The sequence below is a fragment of the Phalaenopsis equestris genome, unplaced genomic scaffold (assembly GCF_001263595.1).
Source record: "Phalaenopsis equestris unplaced genomic scaffold, ASM126359v1 Scaffold199982, whole genome shotgun sequence".
Classification (NCBI taxonomy): domain Eukaryota; kingdom Viridiplantae; phylum Streptophyta; class Magnoliopsida; order Asparagales; family Orchidaceae; genus Phalaenopsis; species Phalaenopsis equestris.
In genome coordinates, this window is record NW_018219826.1 from 109,606 (window position 1) to 116,360 (window position 6,755).

A 6,755-nucleotide genomic window follows, 5' to 3' on the forward strand; every position below is an offset into this window, starting at 1 on the left:
AAGAGAAAAGGAGAGAGAAAAATAGGGATGTTTTTTGAGTTTTTTGGCCTCTTTTATTCCACGCAAAATAAAGGTTACGAGTGAGTGAAGAAGGAAAGCATGCTCCGTAAATGAGGGTTGAGAGAGAGAGCCTAGGGACCCTTTTATACATGTTAAGGACCCTCTATTTATAGAAGTACAAAGAGAGGCAAATAGGATATTACATGTATGCTCTTGCCTTATAAGAGCGGCAGACAGTATTTCAGTTCTTCCATCACCCAGACCTAAAGTCTGTCTGCAAGAACCATCGAATTTTGGTGACCGACCAAGTGGGTTAGCGGTTGGAGGTGGCTGGCCAATGACCACCCTTCAAGGGGTCGACTGACTGGTTGACTTCCAAGTGGTTGGTCATGGGTAGTCGGTATCCGGAGGGTGGCATTCCTATATGGTTCTTACGACACTTCCTTCGGCTCAGCGGGGTAGAATTTTTTTTTATACATGAAGCGCAAGAGTTACTTACCTCTTGGAGACGAAGCTGTGATAAGAATGAAAAATTTATAAGTACAGAAGCTACAGCCCCATGAACTTCTAACTAGACGTAAATTTTGTACCGTTCTTTTATTAGCAAATGAGTTGATTTTTTATAGTATACTCAATTAAGTTTTCTTTAAATTTTTATGTTTAAAATTTTGCCCAACTCAAGTTTCACTCTTTGCACATCTCTTTTTTCCTTCTTGGAACAATGCCTCCTTTGGGCCTCACCTTTCGCCAGGTCATAGACAGCTCTTATCGCAGCCTTCACGGAGGTAACCATTAAGCCTTGTTAATTCTGTTATTTGCGTCGTACCTTTTGTGGATCTTGTCGATAGGTAGAGAACCACCTCTATAGTTTTTTTCGAGTCGAGTTTCGTTATGGGTTGAGAAGAGTTCCCATGGTTCAGTGTGAGGGCAGATTTTATTTTGCTCATCCCAGATTAGAGGCTTTAATAAACAGAGATCTTGTTTGCTCATCATAGTTGAGAGACTGAAATGAAGAGAGATTTTGTATGCTCATCCCGAAGGTGAGGCTTTGAGTAAGGAGAGATCTTTTCTTTTTCATCTTTTTATTTTTTATCTTTTTTTCTTCTTCGTGATCTCTTAAAAAAAAACTTAGAGAAAACAAATACTTATCTTTTTTATTCTTCTGTGTTGGGTTTTATCTTTCATGGAGTGTGAGGTAGTTCTTCTTCCTTTTTTTTCATCTTGCTTTTTTTCATTTCTCCTCTTATCCTTTTATCTTCTATTTTCTTCTTATCTCTTTGATTTTTATCTTTTTCTTCTAATATTCTTGTTTTGACTTTTTCTTCTTATCTTCTTATTTTGTCTTTTTCTCCTTGTCTTCTTTTTTTTTGTTTCTCTTTTGGGTTTTCTCCAATTCGGAGTACTCCTCTTCTTGTTGTCAACATGTCCATAATCACTACACTAATATTGAATCCAGAGTTTTCCTATAGAATGTGCCCAAGCAATGGAGCATGAAATCCGAGGGAAAAAGAAAAAGGGAGTAAGAAATAGAGATTTACCTCATGGGGGGCAAAGAGGGATGCACCACGATCTTTGGCTCATTTTATTCCCTACAAAGTAAATGCCATAATTGAGGGAATAAGGGGAGTGTTCGCCCTACATTAGGGTTGAGAGAGAGATAGCCTATAGACCCTTTTACACGTGATAATGATCCTCTATCTATAGAATTACAAAGAAAGGGAAATAGGAAATTCCATGCATGTCTTTGCTTTATAAGAGTGACAGGGTATTTCAGTCCTTCCATCGGCCATATTTGAAGTATGTCTGCAGGATCCATCGGTGTTAGGTTACCGACCGGCTAGAGGGGGTTGGCAAAGTGGGCTACTTACCTGGAGAGTGCCAGCCATGAGGATCGGTCGGCTGGTGGTGGCCAAAACAAGAAGGGTCGACCGATTAGACGGATTGGTCGAGAGGGTCAGGCGACTGTTAGTGGTCAGTCATAAAGGGTCAGCTGACTAGAAGGGCTAGCCAAAATGGATGGTCGACTGTTGGTGGCCGACCAAGAAGGCTTGGTCGACTGTTAGGGCGGCCAAGTGGGTCGGCCAAGTGGGCCAACCAGCTGTGATGGCTGGTTAGGAAGGGTCACTCGACTAGTTGACTTCTAACTTATCAGCAGTCCAACAGGAGAGTGATCTTCAGGTGTGGTTCTGAAGATGCTTCCTTTCGCTCGATGAGATGTCATTTTCCTATTATATAGTTATATTTAAAATGATGTTAGTGAAAATATTATTTTATTCAGTATGAAAGAAGGACCGCATAAAAAATGACCGTATGAAGGAACCAAATGACTTGACTCAAATGAAGTAATTTGTTATATTATATTGTTAAACTTTGGTCTTTCCTTCAGTTACAAAGTACATAAATATGCTTGACTTCTTATGAATTTAGTTGGAAAGATCAAAGAAGAAATGAACAGTTAAAACGATTTAGATGTAGCAACTAAATGATGGTCAGGAGACAACAATCATTCAGGACGATAAAAAAACTACACACTCATGATGAAAGTCGACCAAAAATGATCCAACAGCAGAGTTAGACAACGACTATTACTAAAGGTGATCATTGACATGAAGCATTTAACAAAATTTTAAAGTTAATATTTTGTAAAACATATCAAATACATTCTGCAACTTATATCTACCATGCATATTAAGAATTAGGTTGAATTTTATAGGTATAGGGGTTGTTTGTGCATAACCTTATTGAACTTGGGCTCAAGAGTTGAAGAGTGTGATAAGTTATATCATCGAATTACTTTGCTCAATGATACCGCAATCTGATGAACTTTCTTAGTGTATATCCTCTTTAATTTCACTCATTGACAAAAGCCAAAAACTTGACCCCCTTTTTGTGTTGATAATATAATTTTATGTTTTATAACAACTACTTCTAGTGATGTATCTTTTGATATATTATGTCTCATTTAATGCTTTAAAGCATGTACTTTTTAAGTAGCACCTGCAAAACATCAAGAACCAAGTTTCATATTCAGAATCCTTTATTGGTTAGTTTTATTTTTATGCACTTATTGTTTTCTTTCAATTGCAAGTTTTTTTTGGTACTACACGTTTTACTTATTATTTTAAAACTTAAGTTTGGGGGAAAGAAAAATTTTTTGAAAAAAAGTGAACTAAATTTTATTTATCCTCAATTAACTATACTTTTAAAAATTAAACTAACATGATCATTGATATTAGAGTTTAATTTTAAATAACTATGTTTTTGTTTGTAAATATTTTGGTAAATTTAAGCAAAAATCTTCAATAATGAAGGTCAATTCTAGGGTTAAGATATTTAGTATGAAAGAATAAGACTATGTTTTTCTATTTAGAGTAAAGAAAATTATATTTTTGAAGTATTAATAATCTTAGAGTTTCATGTAAGAAGAAAAGAAAAAAACATTAAAAAAATCTTCAAAGCTAGTATGAATTTATAAAGTGAAGGAATGTAAAAAATTTTGACTTTAGGAAGAGGATAGTGAAGTTCAAAATTATTAAAGGTTGTTCATATATAGTAATCCTCACATAAAAAAGAAAGAAAAAAATGATTGAAAAAGAACCTGAAGAAAAAAAAACATGAGGCGAAGCTTGAGGACATGCCTAATAAAAAATTGGCTTCACTTGAATCAACTTGAGGAAAAAGACTTTATTAAATTTTCTAAACTTGTATCCTAGTATTAGCATTATTACTGATAAAGTTTTCATGAAATTCTTTTTCATATGAATATTCTAAGTATATTTGATATGACAAATTACAATTCTTCTTGAAATAAATAGAGATTCAAAACTCTTAAACTTGATTACTAGATGTTCTCATACATTTAGTTTTAACTTAAGTTATACTATTATATTTATTAAAACAAATTATAGAAGTTATAAGTTAATCTCTGCCATAAGTCATATTTTTATGTAGAAAAAAAGTCACTTGAGAACAAGTAAAATTTAAGTTTGAGAGATTTTGATACACCAAAATAATATACTATTTATGTATCCATTTTATGCTTATTTTAGTGATATTGCACTTTTAAAAAGGGTATTTTCATATTTTTTTGCAAGTATATCTATTTTAGCCATTTAGAGCAAAAAGTAGCAAACAAGAGAAAATTTGGAGCCAAAGTGGAGATTTCGTGATCCTGGCACCAGATTGGCACCATTTTCTCGAGAGCTAGTGTCAGAAGTACTAGAAACTAGCGCCAGAGGCGCTATTTTACAGAGAAGCAATGCCAGAATCTAGAGGCAACACGAACTTCATGAAGCGACGTCAGAGGCGCCAGAAGTGCCATAATCCAGAGAACAACACGAACTTTATTAGGCTGGCGTCAGAGGTGCCAAACTGGCGCCAGAAGCGTCAGAGAAGAATTAAGATGGAGTAAGTTGGTTCGTAACTATTTTTTAGCGGTTTTTTAAGGCTCCAAAAATTTCAAACTTCTAACTGAGTGGTTCAATGCATCTAGACACTTTGGAAGGTTCTTTAATGAAGAGATTTGTCTCTTAGATTAAGGAACTTATCACTTGGTGCAAAAAGTTGTGACTTTTGAGGGAAAAAATGGAGGAAATTTTGAATTCTTTTTGGGCCCTAATTAAAAAGGTGGAAATTTTAGAAAAGAGAGGGGGCGCAAGATAGAGATAATGGTTTTGGTGTGAGAGAGAAGTGGGAATTTTCTTCTAGATTATAAGAGGAGAAGGAAGGTGAGAGATTTCTTCTTCGTTACACTTCTAAGAGAGAATTGAGTGTGATTGTAAAAAGAGAAAGTGCTTAAAGGGAACTTCTACGAATTTGCTTGGGAAGGAGTGTGAGGTAAGTTGTGTTCTTTTCTTTTGTTGTTTTGTAAACTTGTTTTTATGTATGAAATTCATGTTTTATTGTATCTTTTTTATGAATTATGAGTAGTCTTCTTTATCTTTCTCCCTACAATGAAATATGTTTTTGTGAAGAATTAGTTTTGTTTTATAAGATTTTAAATGTTAATAAATTGAGATGATTTGAATTCTGATATTCAATTACTTTTCGATCTGACCAATTGAAAGGTTAAAATTTGTTGAAAAACATACGATCCGAAAGGGCCATGCTTTCTACAACAGGGTAAGAGTCACTTTCAATGGGTGAGAATGTAATTTATGAGGTTGTAATCTATGAGGTTGCGTGCAAATAAACTTAATAAGAGGTTGAGTAACATTCATGAGTGAGAATGTTATCCATGATGTTACGTGCAAATAAATAGATAAACATACTTTGATGGGTGCAGAATTGAAGATTTTAAGGTGACAGATTAAAATCCCCAATTTGGTCCAGTTGCTTGGAAACTAAGATGATATTGTTAACCCTTAGGCGAGGGAGAAGTGAGAGCTCTGGAGTGCCAGCCAATATCCTCTCAACTTTACCATGAATTTAGGGACCAAACTCTGGATTAGTCATTGTTTTTTATGCACTCTCAGAGGGTAAAAAATATGATTTCTCCTATTTGACACAATACAATTTCATATGTATTTTAAATGTTTTTAATTTATTCACATTTCATAAACTCATTATAAAGTGGAATGATGCTTTCTTAAATTTGAATTCTTCGTTTCAAAACTTTGTTTAGTCTTTATAATTTTACTTTTGAAGTTTAGCAATTAGTTTAATTAACTTAGTTCTTTCAACTGCATTTCATTTTGCGCACCTTAAATTTAATTTAAATTTGTTTTGCTTACCGAAGTTTTATAGTTTGAATATTGTGTTTGACATTATAACCATAAGAATTTTGAACTCCCTGTGGGATCGATATATAGGACTGCATTAGAGCATTTTATTACTTGAGCGATACGTATACTTGCATTATTATTACGGGTTTGACAACTTAGAGTTTTTAAAAGATAAAATTATTTATACTGAATTTATTTTTATTGGGATTGAACTGCATATTTACTATTAGTTCTAGCCGAACGCCTGCCATCAATCACCCTTAGTTTAAGCTTAACTTGACTAATTTTATCGAGTTAGAGTTCCAACTTAAGTCTATTAGTTTTAGTTAGTGTCATAATAAAATGAGAAATAAAAATGAGAAATAAAAATGAGAAATAAAAATTTAAGTTAGTGTCGTAATAAAATGAGAAATAAAAATGACCAATTAGAGAAGAAATGCTAAGAAATCATTTAATCCAAAAGACCAAATTTAATTTTTAAATATTTTAAATATTTTAAAGATAAAATCTTCATGTTTAATATATTTTAAATATATTTTATATCAATATTTTTCTTAAACGAGCCGACTCACGAGCTAACAAACCGAATTAGGGTTAGCTTGAGCTTGGCTTGTTAGCTCATCGAGCTTAGTTCTTGAGTCATTTATTGAGCCGAGCTTCAACAAGCTCACAAGTGTACTTGACTCACTCTCACCTACTTGAGAGATTTTGGGGAAGAGAAATATTGTTTTCCAAAGATAGAAAAATGTCAGTGGAGTGGTAAACTTGTAGCGTTAATAAAAAAAATTATTTGTCATGCTTGTAAATTTGAGGATCAGACCCAACTTTATTGAAAATAAAAGAGCGAGTTACAATAAGATTCATATTACACTCACTCAAAAAAGAAAGTTGACATACACAAATAGGCTCCACAACCAACTAAACTAAGAAAAAAACACAATCTAATTAGCTAACAAGAACATAACACGACCAGCAACATCAACAAAAACATGAAGAACCGAAGATCTAAAAGCCACCACTCACAGCAAGAAA